A 22,924-nucleotide genomic window follows, 5' to 3' on the forward strand; every position below is an offset into this window, starting at 1 on the left:
CTTAACAATTACTCGTTTATTCCACCACCCGCATCCAAAGAAGACCAACAGCTCAATGACCGTATGATATCAGTTAACAATCAATGCCCAATTCACATCTCGAGCGATGCACTTTTGAAGAGAAACATTCTCTTCAAAAGTGCGCGCCACAGAACATATGTACATCATTTAAGAAACAACATAAAAGAAATACTAACACTTACTGATACTCTACATCTTCTCCCTTCCTTACATAAAATGAAAAATAGATGAAAGATAAAAGAAGTTCAAGAAAAATAATAGTCTTTAAAACGTGAGGGAAAAGAACAATTCCTATGCATCTTTGGGGAAACATTTAAACAAGCATTGGAGGTGCTAGGTGTAATGCAAGCATTAGAGGTACTAGGTGTGATGTGAGAATCAACAGTAGATTCAACATCCTGACTAGTACTATCATCAGATGTGCAGACATTTTGAGAAGTAAATAAGCAACTATCAACAGAAGATGTTCCTAGGGGAAAATAAGAACAAGAAGGAACATCATCAAAATGTTTAGTTGTATAAATCTTTTTAGCTTGTTCAGATGTGAGCTTAACAATTACTCGTTTAGTCCACCACCCTTTCTTATCCAGAAAAAGAGACCCTTTAGAAACTTTCAAGACCTGAGTAGGTAAGGAAAATTTGGACATGCCTTTTCTGATCCTATCATCAAATTTTACCATAACCCAATCTCCCACTACAAAATCTTGTTTGGAAGGAATGATTTTTGAATTGAAATTCTTTTGTTGAATAAACTGTTGGGATGATACATTTTTCTTAATGACATCCCTATCATGACAAGCCAAACAAAAACTTTCATTCATTTTAAGTTCTTTAATCCAAGGCGGGCAAATGTTCCCATTAGGATTGCGTTTCTTAAGTAGACGAAAAGGGGAAATGCCTGTGGTGCAATGAGGAGTGACCAAATAAGACCATAGCTTCCTTCTAAGAAATTCCTCCACGTCCACGTTAGAGCAATAGCGGTCTGTATTCCCTCTTTGATACATTTGCTCATTCTTTCTATTAAACCATTTGAGGAAGGCGAGTAAAGAACCACCCTCAAATGTTTAATATCATGAAATTTTAGGAAACTTTCAACCATAGATGAACAAAAATGTGAGCCATTATCACTTACAATTTCTCTAGGTGGACCTTCAGAAAGGAAAATTCTTTTTAAGAATTGGATAACAGTTAATGAATTTGGGTTTGCACAAAAATCAAATTCACACCATTTAGAATGTTAATCAATTAAAGAAATGATGTATCGTTTGTTATTGGGTAAAACAACAAAGGGACCTGAAAAATCAATGGCCAATTTATGCCAAGCTTCTTTTGGCAGAGGAACAGTATGTAAGGGCAATTGAGGTACTTTCCAATGTTTATCCGATACTAAACATGTGGAACATTGATCAATCCATGAGGTGACATCTCTATCAAGGCCAGGCCACCAGAAATGTTCCTTTATTTTCCTAGACGTACCACCAATTCCCAAATGTCCCTGATGAGCTGATTCAAAAATTATTTTCCTTATGTCAAAGGGAGGGACACATAGATCACCTCTGAAAACAACATCATTGATAATTGAAAGTTCTTCTGAAATTTGTGAATAAACTTTTAGGGAAGCAGGTAAAGCACAAATTTTGGGCCAATCTGAAACGATCAAATTCTTTACATAAACTAAAACTGTGTCTTCAGAATAGCTTTTGAGCCATTCAGCTTCAGAAATGGAAAACGGTGATAAGACTATCTCCTCTATTGAAGCTACTGATAGAGCGCGCGGGTCACCCGACCAATAATTTCACCACTTCTGGCTTCGGGCCCATATATTTAAATCACCATATACATTGATCTGATGACCTCACGCTCTGCTATCAGATATTTGTGAGTTCCCTTCGTTATTCCTCAGCGTACCCGACTTACCATCCACCGACACGGGTACCTATGACCACAATGGATCAGGGAGCTAGCTGTAAAAGGAAAGGCAGCAAAATACAAACCCAACAAGTAACATTCAATACCTTTTGTAAAATGACCACGGACAACTGGAAGTTTTAAAGTCTTTATCTAATTTTAGTAAAATTCAGAAATCATCAAATTCACAGTAATTAAGCAATCGATAATCAGAACAACAGAAAGTACATAGCTGAATAGGAAAAAAGTCAGTGCAACCATTTATAAACTAATGGAATCAGGACACACTTAAATGAAGGATCAGGAATTAGAACGTTTGAGATGAATCACTAAAGATGGGATAGGCTTTGATTAGGACTAGTATTCTAGAATTATTTCAAGGGAATAAGACAGGAGTTCGGGACATTTACATCTATCGGAGAGTCAAGGGAGAGAGAGACGCTATGCTTTAAGGCAAAAGTTCTTTAGACAGTTTAAGTATGGAGGTTCTAGACCATATCAGGAAATGACAAACTGCAATGCAAAATATAATTTCTAACAGATAAGGTAACATAGGAACACGTTATGGAACAAATGCAAATGACTTTATGATTCAATGGTTGCGGGAAAGCATGGAAAATTAACATATGCAAAGGTATGTCTTTGTTAAAGCAAAAGACAGAAATATAGGAAGGTGCAGTTTCAGGAGATTCTGAGTAATATTTACCTAGACTGGTGTGAAAACCAAACCCTGGCCACGGGTCAGTTAAGGACAGGAAACCCTCAAGGAAGGATACCCCTCAGTGGACAGCAGGTGCAGAATGGACACCCAGGACAGGACAGGAAACCCTCAGATTAGGAATCAGGACAGGACCTCTCGGACAGGACCCTCAGGACAGGACCAGCACCCGCAGTTTGGAAGCAACGCCTGCGCTCCACCCTCTCTGCAGCTATCGATCAAGACCCCGATTGGGTCAGCGAACTCCCAGCAAAGTGCTCCGCCAGCACTTTAAGGTTTAGTAAAACCTTAGTCTATGGTCAATTTCGGACAGAGTGCTCCGCAGTACTCTGTATCTTCAGTCACCTATTGAGTGCGTTGGGTCAGTGACAGGTCAGCTAAACCAGACAAGTCGGACGACTTCCCTAGGTGAACCCAGGGTAGTTATACTGTTTGGGGACGGTGTACCACCCCCCAATGTTGCAAAGTGTCAGAATCCCTCAATTTGGATTGGTCCTAAGGTAGGCTTTGGGTAACACACCAATCAGAATAGACTATTTGGAGGCCTAATTTACATCTCTGGGTACCGCCTAGCAAGATTGGGGTTCCCATGAGAAAGCCGCACAGAATACAATGAAGAGAATACATTTTGGTTACAATTGAGCATAATCATGATGCTTCTGCTGGGTGAGGTGTCCCTTTCCCAGGGTGGCTCTGGCATCCACCTTCTTTGGCCTGAATTCAATGCCATAGCAACTTCTGGCGAGTCTGCGCGGAAATACCCTCCAAGATGGACTCCCCAGCCCAGCACCCCTCCGAGTCGAGGATACATGAAAAGTAAGCGAAAACAAATTAATACATAGAAATGACGGTATGAAAAACACATCATTGGTCTTGTACTTCAAACTTATCATTATAAAAATATACTATGCAATTTAAATGTTAGCAACATATACACTCTCACAAGAGCATTACCACGTTATTCACGAAAGCTGTGTATTACGCATGCGCACCCTTTCCCACCAGAACTTATAACTACGTCAGGTCACGTGAGTGTGACTGACGCATGCGCAGAAGCACTTTTCAAGCGGCGGCCATGTTTTAGAGACATGGATTAGTTGTATTAGAAATACACATACGCAAGCTTCCTCTACCTCGTTCGAATATAAAAATAAAAGATTAGTAAGACGTACAATTTATTAATTGATTACACACGGGCGAGGTTCTTGACTCGAGCAAGTCGCGATGCGAAGCTTGCTCTATCAATCCCCTCTTTGATGATATTTACTATCATCACAAAAAAATAATGGAACCAGATGCCAACTTCTTCACACTTTATACAGCTCTATCTCTTCCAACAAGCGATCCAGTTTCTCTTTCTCATTTTTGGTAGGGTGAGAATTTTTCACCTTTTTGTATATCTGATTATTCATTTCTTCTAATTCAAGCTCATCCACACTTCGTTTCACTCCTCTGGCATTCACTTGATGCTTTCAGGTGTGTTTGCGACACTTGCAACAGACAAATATGAAAAATAGGATAAGACCTATAATTCCAATTGGCATCAGTACCTTAAACAATAAGCTTTTACCTAAACTAGCAAACCAATGACCTACATTTGAGAGACCATCTACCAGTCTCTTCCAGGCACTGTCAACCTCGAGTGGTTTGAGTTCCCTTTCCAAATTAGTAATGTTTTTCACGTATCTTTTGAGCTGCACACTTTTGTCCGGAATATAAGTGCAACAATGTTGCGCCTTCAACATCCGGCAGACTCCGCCCTCTTTTGCTAATAAGGTGTCAAGAGCAAGTCTGTTCTGCAAAACCATTGATCTGATCGCAACCATTTCAGTATTGACCAGCAGAAATCCATGAGCTGTGTCAGTAGACAACACATCCACTATAGTGGACAATTTGCAAATTCTGTGAGTGTTCAGAACCACTCCCACTCCAGGTATCAGTGCACTGAAAATACTACCCATTATTTCACCTACGCTTTCTCTTTTACTACGCACTAAGCCATTAGTATTTTCACTGCTTCCAGCAACTTTGTTCACATGGTATATTTTCGGGAAGACTATGCCAAAATAGCAGCTTCCATACCAGTGATCCGGCAATTTGAAATAAGCCTTGTCCCCACATATATAATAAATTCCAGGAAACACAGGCTCTGACCCATTTTTGAAACCCCATCCTCCAATTACCTTGTAATTATGTTCACATTCACTGGAACCAATGAAAATGTTATTATAGTAGCTAGTCTTCTCGCGGTGAAGACATAGCTTTCCTTTCTTTTCAAAATCCAGCAACAGAGCAGGACCCGCCCCACCATTTGAGGTGCCTTCCATGTTCTCAGCCCATTTTGGCGTCTTCTGTTTTTCGTCATCTGCCTTTCTTTTTATTTTTATTCTCCTCTTCTCTGCCATGTTCAGGAACATCTTTTCCTGCTCACGCAAAGAACAGGTCAAGTTATCTCTGTGTGCGTCACCTATGTCTATATTACCTATAGTCAGGAAGTATTCGCCCATATAGCGAGTAACGTCACTTTTAGTATGTACAGGATTCAAGTTCCCACGTATAGGGAGTTCAGAAAAGATCACGTCATTGTTTGAGTAATAGTACTGTAACGGTCCTCTTTTGTAAAATAAGCTAGCTAAAATGCTACAGGAAATTCCATATGTTAGGGGCAGGTGATGGTATGTCACGCCTTCAGCTACAGAGGTAGGTAGCTTCATGCAGACATAGCAATCTTCAATTTCCATAGTCTCTACATAGTGTATTAACAAGTTTGCGAAAACATTTAAATGCGTTTTATTCTTTACTCCATGATAATGTAGTCCTCCCTCATCTGATGCTTCTAGGTCTTGTTTTGTTTGTCTGAGTGCTCTCTCATGTTTTGCTACACTTTGTGTTGTTAGTTCTTCAGTCTCAGTATTTACAATCTCAGTAGGGTCAATATTAGTATTTTTGCTCACCGCAAAAGGAATGAAAACTGTTAGTCCTATCCAAATTAATATCACTATAACTACACTACATACACATACCTTGCAGCATGTTTTGCAACGACTGCAACAAGGTCTACCATTCACGTTTGAATCAGACATTTTGGCTCAGAAGAAGTTTCTCGACCCCTCTTTGTGTCTTTACACCAGTAGCTTACTTTGTGCAAATTCACGGTGGCTCGTCTTCTTCGGCAGAGTACTCAGCGACTGGTTCTCCGTCGCTCTCGTCAGTTATATCAAGATCTTCAAATTCCTCTAAAACGAGTGTCCATTCAGGAGACTTGTACTTTTTGTTTTGTCTTTTTATTCGATCGCTCCTTCTTTTGGAAGTGTCTTCTGGTTGTTCTGCTATGCGAGCACTTCTCCTTTCTTCTGCACGTTTTTCTTCTACCGTTTTTATTTCAGTCTCAATTTCTTTATGTATCCAGGCTCAATGTGCTTTCTTTTCTTAAGTCTTTTAGTTGGCACTGAGACTTCGTTCTCTTCTCGTGCCCTTTTATTTTCATTAGTTTGTGGCAATTCTGCTTCTTCTTCCCTTCCTATCTCACTAGTTCCAGGACTTGCATCTATTTCTTCTGCCTGGTTACTAATCTGGCCTTGTTCAGGAGAATTTTGTTTTTGCTTTTCAAATGTCTCTGTTTCTGTTTCCTGAACACTTTCTCCTAATCCTGTCTTATCCTGTTCGAGCACTTCATTCTCTTGATTTTCTTCCGCTCGAATCTCTTTACTAGGTCTAATCTGTCCCTTTTCGATATCAGGAGTCAGTGGAGGAGTATCGATCACTTGTTCTGTCCCTGTCTGACCTTCTCCTTCCTCAGTTTTGATGTGAATCTCAATACCCTGAGGTTCTTCGCCTGTGCCTTGCTTTTCCTCTCTATTCCACTCTCTACCTTTCAAAATTCGTTCGCTTGTTCGGATGGGGTCTTCGGTAAGGTCAATCAATGGTATCCACTCATCTGGCCATATGCTTGTCAGCTCGTCATCAGCTATTTCTGGACCAACCTTTGGGAACTCTTCAGCAGGCTGGACTCTTGGTAGCTCGTCATCAACTACTCCTGGACCAACGTCTGCGGACCCCTCAGCTTGACTGGTACTGGGCTGTACGTCGTCAGTTACTTCTGGTCTTGCTTCTGCAGGCCCCTCTGCTGGACCGTCTTCTTCTCCAGGCTCTTTGTCGGGTTGTACCTTCTGGGTGTGGCTGGCGTGGATCCAATGGGGAACACCTGCACACTTCACTGCTGTGGTCGTTACCAGGATCACTTGGCGCTTCTCTCCCCACCTCGGTTCCAGGCAGCTCGACCGAGTGTGCTTCTTTATTTTGACCCAGTCTCCGGGAACCAGTTTGTGGAGAGGAGTCGTTGGATTGGCGACGGCGTCTTCTCCGATCTGGCGAGAGATATAACGCACTTGGTCACCTAATCTCTTGCAGTATTCAAGCACCAAATCATCAGTAATACTCAACAGTTTGCTTCCTGGTACCCATGCTTGTCTCATTACTCTTCCCATCAAGATTTCATGAGGGCTCAGGCCTGTCTTTCGGTCTGGAATACTTCGGAGTCCCATCAGAACCAGAGGCAGGGCCTTCACCCAGGTCATGCCAGATGCATCACACAATTTCGCTAGTCTTGTTTTGATAGTCCCGTTTATTTGTTCCACTACTCCAGATGCCTCTGGACGATATGCACAGTGGAGTTTTTGTGAGATCCCAAATGCCTTACAGAGTTGGTCGATTACCTCATTCTGAAAATGTCGGCCTTTATCTGATTCAATAGTGACTGGAACCCCGAATCTAGGTATCAGTTCTTTCAGTAAACACTTGGCTACTGTCAGTGCGTCACTTTGGGGAGTAGGGTAAGCTTCCACCCACTTTGAAAATAGGCAGACAATGACAAGGACATAACGCTTCCCTTCACAACGTGGCATGGTGATGAAATCAACTCGTATTCTCACAAAGGGACCCGCTGACCTCCCAATTTTCCCTAGTTCCACCATTGTTCTCTTGCCTGGGTTCATCTTTTGACATGACAGGCACCTCTGGCAGAGGGACTCTGCTACCTTCCTGAACTTTTTGCTATACCAAGTCTGTTGGAATACCAGAATCATGGCGTCCCTACCAATGTGTGATGTCTCATGTATCAATCGCGCCATTGTGCCAAGCAAGTGTCTGGGTAACACAGGCATACCATTTGGGCCCAAGATGACACCATCCTCACGTCTTGGTCTACACCCGTCTTCCTTCCACTTCTCTCTCTCTTGCCAGGGTGCCGCCTGCTGCCATTCTCTCACTTCATCCCATGTAGGCACTTCTTCAAACACTCGAAGTTGGCAGCTGGTTCCAGGCCCCCCCCGTTTTGGATTTATGATATACCGATCCCTGGCGCATAATTTTGCCACTCGATCCGCGAAATCATTTCCCAAAGTTACAGGGTCAAAGTCCTTCTTATGGGCAACACACTTGACCACTGCCAGTTCCTTTGGTAACTGGATTGCCTCTAAAAGGTCTTGAACAACTTTTCCATTTCGAATAGGGGTGCCTGATGAAGTCAGGAACTCCCTTTGTAGCCATAATTGGCCAAAGTCATGCACAACCCCAAAACAGTACTGACTGTCAGTATACACTGTTAGGCGTACGTTTTTCCCCAATTTGCAAGCTTTTATCATAGCGATCAATTCGGCTACTTGTGCAGACTTTACTTCAAATAAATAACCTGCTTCTACAATTTTGGTTAAGGAGACTACCGCATAGGCAGCACTCAGGCCTCCTTGTTCATGTCTTAGGCATGAACCATCCACAAACAATTCCATGTCATGTTTAGGCAAAGGTGTTTCCTTAATGTCTGGGCGTGGCTTTGTGCAAAACTCTGTTAAATCAATGCAGTTGTGCTCCTCTTCCTCCCCATTTTCCATATTCATTGAGTCGGGAAGCAGAGTAGCGGGGTTCAGAATGTTGCACCTGACAATGTTTATATTCGCTGCACCCACGAGAATCCTCTCGTATTTAGTCAGCCGACTAGGGGTGAGATACTGAGTTTTCGTTCTTGTTAACAAAATTACCACTCCATGTGGAACATACACAGTTACAGGATGTCCCATGACAATGGATTCACTCTGCTCTAAACTTGTGCAAGTAGCAGCTACTGCTTTCAGACATCCTGGTAATCCAGCAGCCACTGGATCCAGGGTGGCAGAGAAATATGCCACAGGCCTTCTGGTTGTGCCATGTTCTTGGGTTAGAACTGCCAACGCGCAATTATCGCGAGTGTCACAGAACAGGGCAAATTCCTTGGAATAGTCTGGCATTCCCAACGCAGGGGCTGTACACAGACAATCTCGCAATTTTGTGAAGGCTGTTAAGCTTTCATCATCCCATTCTACGATATCCGGTGTTCCTCTCTTGGTCATTTGTATCAAAGGCCTAGCTAGGACTGCAAATCCCACAATCCATTGCCTGCAGTATCCTATCACTCCAAGGAACATTCTGATTTCTTTCTGAGTACGGGGTAACTGCATCTTTTGAATTATTCTCACTCTTTCTGACGTTACTTTCCTGATGCCTTTCTCTATCTGATGCCCCAGATATTTCACTGATTTTGCACAGAACTGTAATTTTTCAGGGGCCACTTTATGTCCCTTCTCACTCAGGTGATTCAGTAGGGCAATGGTGTCAATCACACAGTCCCTATGACTTTTGGACGCCACCAAGAGGTCGTCAATGTATTGCACCAAGACAGAATTTCCAGGTAAGACCAAAGTTTCCAAGCATTTTTTCAAGATCTGATTAAAGATAGAGGGGCTCTCTGTGTACCCCTGGGGGACCCTGTTCCAGACATACACGTGACTGTTGAAGGCAAATGAGAAAAGAAATTTGCTGTCTGGATGCAAGGGAATGGAAAAGAAAGCATGACATAGGTCTATCACAGTGAACCACTCAGCATCCCAAGGAATCTGGTACAGAATCACTGCCGGGTTCGGGACAATAGGGCAGCAAGGAATCACTATCTTGTTTACCTTTCTTAGGTCCTGCACTACTCTGTACTTGCCACTAGGCTTTTTGATGCCCATAATCGGTGAGTTGCATGGGCTACTCATTACTTCCTGTATGATGTTTCCTTCTAGCAATTTTTGTATTTCCAGGGCAACACCAGCTCTCACTTCTGCATTCATTCTGTAGGGTTTGGTATTAGGGTATACTGCATTGTCCTTGATGGCTATCTGTATGGGGTCTACGTTTTTCATTAATCCTACATCTTTTCCGGTAAAGTCCCATACCTCTGGCTTCACTGTTTCTTGGAGTTCTTTGGGCAAATCCTGCATAGTCATTCGTTTAATTTCTGAGTCCGGTCTGATTAACATTAATTTATAAATGCCATCTTCATCTGGGGTCTGAATTTCAACACCCTTTGGTGTGCAAAAGATGGTACAGTTCATTTTGCACAGCAAATCACGTCCCAGTAAGTTCACTGGACTGGTGTCACAAACGACAAATCTATGCATTTCTTTAAAGTTTCCAATTGAGATCTACATGGGCTCGGTAACAGGAGTACTAATCAATTGATTAGATACACCCACTACTTGGATGGCTTCTCCCGAGAGGGGTAGGTTTGGAACGTCCACTGTTCTCACAGTAGAACGGGTAGCGCCAGTGTCCAACAGAAAAGTGACATCATTTCCGTCAACCTTTCCTTCAATGTATGGTCCAGACTGGTCTACCGGCAAGGAGGCGCCAAGTACGCACTCCTCGTCCTCCCCTCTCAGGCCCCGTCAGTACTGGTCATCACAAAGGAAGGTATCATTTAGTAAATACTGCGAAGTTGCTGTATTTCTGTTCTCATTGCTTTCCCAGACTTCTACGTCATCACCCTGCGTGGATTTTCCCTTAAATACTTGCTTTGGTGCTCGGGGCAACTGAATCGTTTTTACCTGTTGTTGTGTCTTTCTTGGTCTTTCATTCTGCGTCTGTGGAGTTAAATCAGGTGTTTGGGAGTTATCATCCTGCAAATAGGGACACTCGTCTCGCCAGTGTCCAATTTCTCCGCACTGATGGCAGGGAAATTTCTTCTTAGCCTCCTCCCTGCTCATTTTGGGCCGGGGCTTGCCTCCTCCCCCACCCCCAGGACCTTGGTTCTGAGTAGTTTTGGCCATTTTACTCAATTGTTTTTCCTGCTGTTCTGCGAGCTTCACTTGAGCCCACATAACCTTCTCCTTGAGAGCCTTTTTCTTTTCTGCCATCTCGTCCTCACAGTACTTTGCGTACCGTAGGACCTCATCCATCTTTTTAGTATGCCAACAGATTTTGTTATCTTTTATCCACTGACAAATTTCGGGTCTTAAACCATTTACAAACCTGTAAATAAAATGTGTCATATCCTTCATCTCGATGTTGTCTATACCGCTGTATGTTTTGAACACCTGCAACAGCCTTTCATAAAAGGAGTGCACTGTCTCGTCTCTTTCCTGTGTTGTTCTATCTATCTTGGTCCAATCAGTTTCCTTTGCTGGCACTTTTAGTTTCAAATGCTGTATTACTTGTTCATATTTTTTCATCACTTCTTTCGATGGTTCCCCTGTGTTGCCATCTCTCGGGTATTCTTCACTAGGCCAAGCTATGGCTATTTTACACTCGGTCCACAGATCTACCGGGACCACAATGTCGAAAAACCCATCCAGGTCTTTCCACAGGCATTTTTGCACCTTTACGAACCTTTCCACCTGCCTGTACCAGTCAACTGGCTTTTCGCGCAATTTCGGGAAATCGTTAGTAAAGGACACAATATCCTGTCTGGACCATGGAACGTGCACATACTTTCCACCTGGTACTTCGCGCATAGGGCATAACTGTTCTGGTTTTTCAGCTTCTTTTAGCAAAAATTCGGGAGTTGCCTGCCTAGACCTGGCCTCGTCCTTTTTCTTGGCCCATCTGGCTTTCCACCTTTCCACATCTCCCCATTTTTGCAATACAGTCAATAGTTCCTTGACCTGTGCTTTCTTCCCTGAAACATTTAAGTTTTCCAAATCTTTGTCTGAGAAATCTGCCCTATATGGTTTCTGCAGCGGTTTTGATTTTGAAATATCTATTCCCATGCTAGCAGCCGTGTCTATCAGTTTTTCATGAAGCACTCGAGTATTTCGAGTGAGACTCTTGCAGATAAACAGCATTTCGTCTTCAGAGTAGGTATTTAATCTGTCTAATCCTACGTTTCCTGCCATTAATTCCTCTATTTCTATTCTCAGCTTGTAGAGATCTAAAGGCTTCGTTGGAGACGCTTGTTTTTCAAATTCTCGACTCCATCTTTCGATTTCTTCAGGAGTCACCATTGTGACACTCTTAGTACCTGAGGTCGATTCCATCTGGATTTCCCTCGCATTAAAGGTATTCTGTCTTTTCTGTATCCTTTTCCCTGTATTTCTAACGGGCAGATCTAGTAGCGAGACCTCCGACTCGCACTCACTAGTCTGGTCATCTACAATTAAGGGCTCTGGTCTGGGCGGTGCAAGGACAGGAGTAATTACGGGAGGGTTTGGACTTCCTTGACGGTCCCCGTACAACGGAACCACCGGTCCGATCGTTACTGGGATCGTTAAGGCTTCAGGACTTGCATTTAGCTGTGACATTTTCCGTATTATCTCAGCTCTCTGATTTCCTAGCGCTTCTCGCTCTTTCTCTTCTAATAACCTGTCCAAAGTGTATCCATATATCACCTGTGGGGTTAGAATGGGAGCATAACTCGGGGCAGTGGGATGTGTCTCACTTGGTCCTCCGCCATAATTAGGTTTCTGAAACAGACTTCCTGTGCCTAGAATTCTCGGATCTTCCTCACTCTGGGGCTGTAATAACGGGATTCCTGAACCCACGGACCTCACCTCTCCTCCATAAGGGGGACGGGGGAAAAAATCTCCTTCACGTGAATATCTTGTTTCCCCATCCACGGGTCTCCTGGGGTAAATACTTCTGGTTTCTATGGGTCCCAGATTCTCAGTATAAGGAGGAACTAGATAATCCCCTCCTACACTTGCGGACCTGACCTCCTCCCTTTGTAGAGGTCTCCGGGGAATATCTCCTGCACTCAAAGGTCGGTGTCCCTCATTATAAGGAGGCGGACTTCTCATGCACATGTAATCTACAATTCGTCATCTGACTCTCCCAGGGGCCCCCAATGTTTAGTCTTTTCTGTTCTTTTTCCCCCCCCAGGAGGATCTTCTGCTGGCATCATGGGAAACAGTCCCTCAACAATCATGCTCTGTCTCCATTGTTTCATCTTTTTATCTCGAGATTCTTGTTTCAGTTTTGGGTAATACTTCGTCAGCCTTTGTCCATTCGGGGCTTCTCTCTTTGGAAAGCCTCAATCTCCCATTCCTCTAATGCCTCATACTGCGTTAGTCTCGGTCTGGGATGTAATTCATTCATTCGGGTTCTTAAGTTGAACAAGATCCTACCATTAAAGGTACCTTCTAACGGAAAGGCCATTATTCCGTCATCTTGTGTGTATTTTACCCAATTTTCTAACCACACACACGTATTGTACCCTCTGTCAAACATCATGAAAGAGGCGGGAGTATTTGGTGGTGGAATAACAATGCCCTCTCTAGTTTTAATCGGCTTGTCCTTTTTGAAGTAATTCTTTACCTTATTTACAAGGGACATTTTTCGCTTATTTCCGTACATAATATTGTATCTATTAGTTTTCCACTGATCCCTTTCAAACCCTTGGTTTCTGGGATCGGGTCTAGTCTCTGGAGAATACGAGTGCCACATACGATTTATACGCTTAACTTTGTTTACAAATTACCTCCATTTAGAATGCGTCTTGCAATTCCGTGCGACCAATGGGTGCACGCGTTAAAATATTTTCGGCCAATGGGTGCGCGGCCTTTTCGCGAGACAGTTCTCACGCTTCGGCGCTCACCCCTCCTTCACAATTCCAGCCCCGCTACCCGCCCGCTGTATCTACCAATCCCAGCGCGGCACGGAGTGACGTCAGAGACGCTTCGCGACTGACTCCCTCCCTTCACAAGGTAACGGAAACTTTCTTTCTTTCTAAAGTGCTAGTGCTTGGTTATTTTACAACGAATACACATTCACCACAGTGCTCAAGTGTCTAGACAGGAAAGATTTCTTTTACTGCAAGTAAACTACTTCCATTTACTTTTCACACGCTGCGGGTAGATCTCTTCCGCCTACCCTTCACTCTAGCATCAGTGAACCTGTTACTTCCCTAGACCCATCCACTCTTTTCCGGGATATATCCGAGTCTAAGGTTTCCCAGCGGACCCCTTTGCTTTCACCCAAGCTCCGATGAACCTGCTACTCTTCCGATGCGACCCTTGCTAGGTTACGCCACTATTGGAATTTTGCCAATGAACCTCGTTACTAACATTTATTCACACATGTATTCAGAAAAACCCTAGTTAGTGCTTCTGGTTTTCTACTTAACCTGCACCTAACTTTCCTTGAGCCTGCGACCTCAAGGCAATGGATTCTATTCACCACTTGCCTATTCAATTCCCCGGGGAGTTCTGACAACACTTAACAATACGTTTTACATACGCATGGATTAATACATATAACAATATAAGAACAAGAATAACAATTTTAAAACAATTCATAAATTTCAAAAGCAGCTCATTCTCAAGAGATTGATCAGGTCCCTCGAAATGGCCGCTCTTATAGCAGCATCAATATACTAGCAGCTACCGACTTGACTTAGCTTTAACTAGTCCTACCTAACCTTTAACTAGTCCCTAACCATCCTCTGCTACCAGAAAATACTGATAGAGCGCGCGGGTCACCCGACCAATAATTTCGCCACTTCTGGCTTCGGGCCCATATATTTAAATCACCATATACATTGATCTGATGACCTCACGCTCTGCTATCAGATATTTGTGAGTTCCCTTCGTTATTCCTCAGCGTACCCGACTTACCATCCACCGACACGGGTACCTATGACCACAATGGATCAGGGAGCTAGCTGTAAAAGGAAAGGCAGCAAAATACAAACCCAACAAGTAACATTCAATACCTTTTGTAAAATGACCACGGACAACTGGAAGTTTTAAAGTCTTTATCTAATTTTAGTAAAATTCAGAAATCATCAAATTCACAGTAATTAAGCAATCGATAATCAGAACAACAGAAAGTACATAGCTGAATAGGAAATAAGTCAGTGCAACCATTTATAAACTAATGGAATCAGGACACACTTAAATGAAGGATCAGGAATTAGAACGTTTGAGATGAATCACTAAAGATGGGATAGGCTTTGATTAGGACTAGTATTCTAGAATTATTTCAAGGGAATAAGACAGGAGTTCGGGACATTTACATCTATCGGAGAGTCAAGGTAGAGAGAGATGCTATGCTTTAAAGCAAAAGTTCTTTAGACAGTTTAAGTATGGAGGTTCTAGACCATATCAGGAAATGACAAACTGCAATGCAAAATATAATTTCTAACAGATAAGGTAACATAGGAACACGTTATGGAACAAATGCAAATGACTTTATGATTCAATGGTTGCGGGAAAGCATGGAAAATTAACATATGCAAAGGTATGTCTTTGTTAAATCAAAAGACAGAAATATAGGAAGGTGCAGTTTCAGGAGATTCTGAGTAATATTTACCTAGACTGGTATGAAAACCAAACCCTGGCCACGGGTCAGTTAAGGACAGGAAACCCTCAAGGAAGGATACCCCTCAGTGGACAGCAGGTGCAGAATGGACACCCAGGACAGGACAGGAAACCCTCAGATTAGGAATCAGGACAGGACCTCTCGGACAGGACCCTCAGGACAGGACCAGCACCCGCAGTTTGGAAGCAACGCCTGCGCTCCACCCTCTCTGCAGCTATCGATCAAGACCCCGATCGGGTCATCGAACTCCCAGCAAAGTGCTCCGCCAGCACTTTAAGGTTTAGTAAAACCTTAGTCTATGGTCAATTTCGGACAGAGTGCTCCGCAGTACTCTGTATCTTCAGTCACCTATTGAGTGCGTTGGGTCAGTGACAGGTCAGCTAAACCAGACAAGTCGGACGACTTCCCTAGGTGAACCCAGGGTAGTTATACTGTTTGGGGACGGTGTACCACCCCCCAATGTTGCAAAGTGTCAGAATCCCTCAATTTGGATTGGTCCTAAGGTAGGCTTTGGGTAACACACCAATCAGAATAGACTATTTGGAGGCCTAATTTACATCTCTGGGTACCGCCTAGCAAGATTGGGGTTCCCATGAGAAAGCCGCACAGAATACAATGAAGAGAATACATTTTGGTTACAATTGAGCATAATCATGATGCTTCTGCTGGGTGAGGTGTCCCTTTCCCAGGGTGGCTCTGGCATCCACCTTCTTTGGCCTGAATTCAATGCCATAGCAACTTCTGGCGAGTCTGCGCGGAAATACCCTCCAAGATGGACTCCCCAGCCCAGCACCCCTCCGAGTCGAGGATACATGAAAAGTAAGCGAAAACAAATTAATACATAGAAATGACGGTATGAAAAACACATCATTGGTCTTGTACTTCAAACTTATCATTATAAAAATATACTATGCAATTTAAATGTTAGCAACATATACACTCTCACAAGAGCATTACCACGTTATTCACGAAAGCTGTGTATTACGCATGCGCACCCTTTCCCACCAGAGCTTATAACTACGTCAGGTCACGTGAGTGTGACTGACGCATGCGCAGAAGCACTTTTCAAGCGGCGGCCATGTTTTAGAGACATGGATTAGTTGTATTAGAAATACACGTACGCAAGCTTCCTCTACCTCGTTCGAATATAAAAATAAAAGATTAGTAAGACGTACAATTTATTAATTGATTACACACGGGCGAGGTTCTTGACTCGAGCAAGTCGCGATGCGAAGCTTGCTCTATCACTACTATACACTCTATTTCATCTTCTTCACATTTCCATCATCAACATTCTCAAAACTAAGTCTCGAGAGAGCATCCGCTCTTAAATTATTACCTCCTGAAATATGTTTAATCGTGAAGTTATACTCATGAAGCCTTGACAAAATCCTAACCAATCTGGCAGAAGCCTTTTCCGTTCCGTTACCATTAAGAAGATGTAAAAGTGGTTTGTGGTCACTAAGAAGTATAAAATGTGATCACCAAATATACATCTTGAACTTTTCTATAGCCCAGGAACAGGCAAGAGCCTCCCTCTCAATAGTACTGTAATTTGATTCAGCACTATTAAGAGATTTTGATGCAAAGTCTACGGTATACTCTTTGTATCCATTCTGTTGACAAAGTACTGCCCCCAAACCTCTCTGACTAGCATCTACTGAAATGATGCATTTTAAATTTGGGTTGAAAGAGGACAAGGCTGGCGCTTCAACAATAACTTTCTTCACGAGATTAAAAGCACAGTTTGCTTCATCAGACCATATGAATTTTACCTCTTTTTTAAGTAACACGCGAAGAGGTTGAACTATTTGTGAGTAATTTTGTATAAAACGAGCATAATACTCTGCTAAGCCTAAGAATGATTTCAATTTATCCTTATCTTCGGGAACAGGAACATCCAAAATAGCTTTTGGTAAACAAACTTTAGGTCTAATACCTTCTAGAGAAATGCTATGTCCGAGATAATCCAACTCTTTGACCATAAATTTGCATTTCTTCTGTCCAAGAGTTATACCAACCTCCTTAAACCGGGATAATACCTTCCTTAAGATTTTCAAATGTTCAAGCTTATCCTTAGAATGTATCAGGACATCATCCTGATAAGCCTGCACATATTTGATGTCATTTAATATCGTATCCATGAACTTCTGGAATACACTGGCAGCGTATGCCAAACCGAAGTGAAGTCGTAGATATCTAAACGCCCCAAATGGAGTTATGAACGTGGTGAGCTCAGATGATGACTTTGTGAGGGGAATTTGATGATATGCACTTCTGAGATCAAGAAGTGAAAAGAACTTCGACTCAGATATACCTGTAAGCAACTCTTGTATTTTGGGCAATGGATGACAGTCCACAATTATATTTTGGTTTAAAGAACGTAAATCCGCACACAAACGGATACTTGAGTCCTTTTTTTTAACAACGACTATGGGACTGACCCAAAGTGATAAATTAGTGGGAACAATGATGCCCTCAGATACTAGATTATCTAAGACCTTTTTTAATTCATCCCTGACATTCAGTGGTACATTTCTTAACTTGTGGCAATAGGGATTGCATTCGGCTTTAATCTAATCAAATGTTCAACATTTTTAATATGTCCTACAGATTCATTGAAAACTTCAGGAAATTCAGAGATCAAATCATGAATTTCTTTGTTTTCATTGTCATTTATCTAAAAAAATTGGGGTATCATTTATCTGTGCAGGTGTACTTGAACCTGGTACTAATCTTAAACCTATTTTGGCCAGATCTTGCCATCCCACAATACACTTTCCATCTATAGCCACATAAACCTTTGTGGAAGTACCTACCCAGACATGAAATATTGGACATAAAATAACCCAACATATCAATGTCCTTACCTCCATATCCTTTTGGAACAATATCTAAAGGTAAAAGTTGTATTCTCTTGCTCCAATGTATTAAATAAAACATCAGAAATGATGGTTACAGGAGCCCCAAAGTCAGCAATCATATCTATCTTAATGTGATCAACATATACATCACATGTTGGATACTTAACACGAATATTGTCTGTTGATGTCTCAACTAAATCAATATACAATATTTTCTTATTTGAATTAACAACAGTATTAATGTGAACATCATGAATTATCAACATTATCATTTTCAAGTGTGGAAAGCATGTTAACATGAATTGACTTTCTATTTCTACAAACCATGTTGAAATGACTAAATTTGTTGCAAAATGTACAGTAAGAAAGCCTAGTCTTACTACTAAGTACGGTCAATAGTGAGCGGTTATAAATCCATAATGCTCCATTCACTGCTTTTAATCCTGCCAGTGAGAGCAACTTAATAAAGATAGAATTTTGCATCTTCCTAGGCAGTTTTAACTTCACTCTTAGCTCTCTTGCATTTATATTTTTTTGCGCTGCACCCGCACTACACTACTCTTTCACATATGGGATTCTAGAATCCTAGTTACACTAGGGAACATCTTTTGAAAAACATCCCTGAGCTCCTCCCTCACAGTGAGGGAGTTGTAGCCCTCAGTAAGACTAGGCTTTCTTACTGGGAGGAGAAACCCATATGATGAAGCATGTCACGTACGGGTGAGTGAGGGTTCTAGTCCTCAAGGGATAATGCCACCTATTAATAATAATTTACATTTTCTCCATCACTATTTGAGGTTACATACATCTATACCACACACAATTCACATGCTAAATATATAGACCCGAGGTAGTATAGTGTTTATAATTATGTATAGGGTAAATTCTCCTCGCAGGGCTCTAAACTTGATTCCCTAGGACCCTCCCCTCACATTTGTTGTTCATAGGTTCTTTGGTGGACCCAATGCGGTGCCTTTGATAGAAAGCAACACAATGGCTGCATTAAAGGCAGTTTCTACAGGGCATGGACTGTCAAATGCATGTCCTGTAGGAACTGGGAGTGCATGCACACAGGTGGGCCCAACATGTGCCTCCCTGCATGCCCCCATGATGCAGAGGCCCCCTTTGTTTCCTCTCCACCACAGTTTTCATTGCAGTTGCACTGCCATGAAAAGTGTGGCAGTGGGGATCTCCTAATATGCTTGGTGGTACAGCAGTCATTGCCAGCATATTAGGGGCCTTAGGCCGCTGCGCCACCGCCAGGGATCGTGGATTCCTGGCAGCAGTAGTGGTCCCGTGACAGTCCAACCGCCACAGTCCTAATGCAGTCCTAATGCAGCGGGCGTGAAGCAGCGTTTACCACGCATGCGGTACAACGCATGCGATTACAATGCGGTCGTTACAACTACTGTGTTGTTACAATGCTAACCATTACAACGCAAGTTGTATCTACGACTTGCTATAGGGGGCGCTCTAAACTAAGGACTAGTATAATTTACTATTCCAACACCTTCCCTACTGTTGCGCACGCTGGAGTTGGAATAGTAAATTATACTATTCCTAAGTCCAGCGCGCCCCCTACAGCAAGTCATAGAAACGACTTGCGATTTAACGGTATGCGTTGTAACAACGACCCTGCTGCACTGCCGGTGTCACCTTCAATTGACCCTATGACCAGTTGATCTCCGCTCTTTCACCTCCTCCTCCTTATTTGTCGTGGATGGTACCTCCCCCCTCTGAGGCCCCCGCCACTCACTCCCTTCCCCTCCTCCCAGCACCCGCTTCCCTCTGGCATGGATACCGCAGCGTGTCCATGTTGCGGATGTACGCAGAAGGCACGCAGAGTATTCACCTCGGACCACACTCAAAGCCAGGACCACAACCCTCATGGACCACCACTGATTCAGCACGGACGAACTTCGAGCCCTGAACACCAGATGCCAGAACAACAACAACTGCGCCCACGCCTCAACCCGGACCACCGAGGGGCGCTTTTTCCTACCAGAACTGCCACTTCACCTGCATCACCAAGGATACCACCCACACCACTTCCATCACACACACCACATTACACAGATCAATTGCTTGCTAATTAATGCTCACTCACTCGGAAAACACGCCACGGAAATCTGGGACACCATCGCGACCCACGTCCAGAAGCTGACTTCATCACAGAAACCTAGCTGAACCCAGCATCCGCTCTAGACATCATCACAGCCACCCTCGACAGATAGAAAATGGCACACTGGGCCCGATCCAACAGAAACGGCAGGGGCATCTCCATAATCTACAAAGAGAACCTTCAATGCTCAACCACTACAGATGACTCCACCCCATTTATGAAGCACCTCAACTTCTAACTCCCAACTAACAGCATAACCACCATCAGAGGCACCCTCGCCAATAGACATCTGGGACCCCGCCCTGCCTTCTGCTACACCATCCCCGACTTCATCGCCCCTTTCGCCATTGACTCAAATATGTACATCTTCCGGGCAGAACTCAACTTCCACCTTGAGAATACCTATTATATCAACACGGCTGCCCTCCTAGAAAGTATGGCCAACAACTGGTCACTGACCCCACTCACATCGCAGGACACACGCTTGACCCAATCTTCTCAGCCAGCAACAGAGTAAAATACACCTACACCGAGGAGCTCGCCTGGACTGACCACAACTGCATCCATTTCGTCATCTCGGAACCCCCTCAACACCCTTTCTTCACCGCAAGACACGGTGCAGCTGGTCAAAGGTATCAGAGCAACGATAGACCAAAGCCGTCATCTCCCGTCTACCCACCACCACCGAAGACAAAGTCACACTGAAGAAACCGACCAATCCCAAGAAACGAATACAACACCCCAGCTGGTTCATGGCAGAACTCAAATTCCAGAAACACGACTACAGACAAAAGGAAAGAAGATGGCATTCCAGTAAGACACTTGAGGACCAAAAATACTTCCAAGACGCCCTTAACCAATACCACCTCCTGCTGAAAAACACCAAGAAGAACGGTCAAGCCACCTGCATCAAGGATAGCTCCAACAACAGCAAGTAACTCTTCAACATAGTCAATGAATTCATCAACCCCATAGCAACCAAAAACAACATCACACCCTTGCAAGCTCTCTGCGACACCCTTGCAGTCTTCTTTCACAACAAAATCAACACAGTCTACCAAGACTTCTCACCAAGGAGCAGCCCTCAAATGTATTGCATCCTACCTCACAGAGAGAACACAGAAGATCATTCTCCCTCCCTATTCCTCGCTCCCTAAGAACATCACCTGCAGTGCACCTCAAGGCTCATCCCTCAGCCCAGCCCTCTTCAACTTATACATGACACCCCTCGCCAACATCGTCAAGAGCCATTGACTCAACATCATCTCCTATGCTGATGAAACCCAACTCATCCTCTCCCTGACAATTGACCCAATGACCATCAAGGGCAAGTTCTGTTGTATGAAAGACAATTTCTGTCTGGATGAACAACAACTGTCTCAAACTTATGCACCAACAAGACAGAAGTGCCCATCTTCAGGAAAGGCTCTGGAACAAAGAATGCTGGCCACCGAGCAAGACCCAACCCCCATACCCACGAACACACCTGCAACCTCGGCATAATCCTCGACAAACAGCTATCAATGAAGAAGCAGGTCAGCACTGTCTCCTCTGCCTGCTTCCTCACCCTCCGAATAATCAGGAAGTTCTTAAGATGGCTCCCACTCAACACCAGGTGAAAAGTCATGCAAGCATTCGTCACCAGCAGACTCGACTACGGAAACTCCTTCCAAGTAGAAATCACTGCCCGACTCATGACGAAACTCCAGACTATCAGAACACATCAGCCAGACTCATCCTCAACCCCCCCAGATGGATGCATATCACCCCTCACCTCAGGAAACTCCATTGGCTACCAGTTGCAAAGAGATGCCAGTTCAAGCTGCTAACCCATGCCTACAAGGCACTACACATTGAAGGACCAGCGTACCTCAACCAATGAGTGAATTTCCACCAACCTACCAGGAAACTCTGTTCTGAATCCCTCTCCTTAGCAGCCACCCGACGCATCACAGGATGAACAGTGGAGACTGCTCCTTCTCCCACCTGGTGCTAGAGCCTGGAATAACCTCCCCTGTACCTCAGAGCCTCACCATCACTCCAGAAGTTTGGGAAGGACCTGAAGACCTGGATGTTCAACCAATAAGAAAACAGGCAGCTTGATTCCACAGCACCTCGAAACCGTCACAGGTTAAACAACCACACTCAACAAATTGATTGATTGATTGAAAGCACAGCACTCAATCACACATTTGTTAGCTTTATCATTTAAACCGTTTTTCCACTTTTCAATGCCTATACAAACAGTCTTTTAAATGCAATCTTGGTTATATGCAATGAGGCCTATCTTGAAAGTAACATGCATGAGTATCATATGAAAGCCCTGTCACACATGACAATATAATACATGAAGGTTTACTGGTCTTAACCAGATTGGTTTGCAAATTCTAGCTGGTATCTACTTAGTTGAGCAATTGTGTATATCTCAAGCTCCCGGATGTCAAAGTTGATGGCCTCAGGTGCTGGAACTAAAGAGACTGAACCAAAGACCAATAGCAAGGAATACTGCTGGCTTAATACCCAGTTCTTTATGCATTTTTTAAACTCTCTATTGTTTTTCTAGAGAGTTCCACAGCAGTGCTTTGGGTACACGTATAAACCCACATCCTGTGTACATCCATATTGTGAAGATGTTTTAACTTGAAACATACTTCCTTTTCATCACCTTTCGCTGCCAATCAT

The 22,924-nt window shown here is 43.3% G+C and overlaps 1 protein-coding gene across 1 annotated transcript in view; it reads left to right on the plus strand.

Annotated features, from left to right (window-relative positions):
• The window catches only part of LOC144763327 (uncharacterized), a 1,153,250-nt gene that overhangs the window by 1,070,972 nt on the left and 59,354 nt on the right, over positions 1-22,924 (plus strand). The window lies entirely within an intron of this gene.

Source organism: Lissotriton helveticus, chromosome 1_1, assembly GCF_964261635.1.
Source record: "Lissotriton helveticus chromosome 1_1, aLisHel1.1, whole genome shotgun sequence".
Lineage (NCBI taxonomy): Eukaryota > Metazoa > Chordata > Amphibia > Caudata > Salamandridae > Lissotriton > Lissotriton helveticus.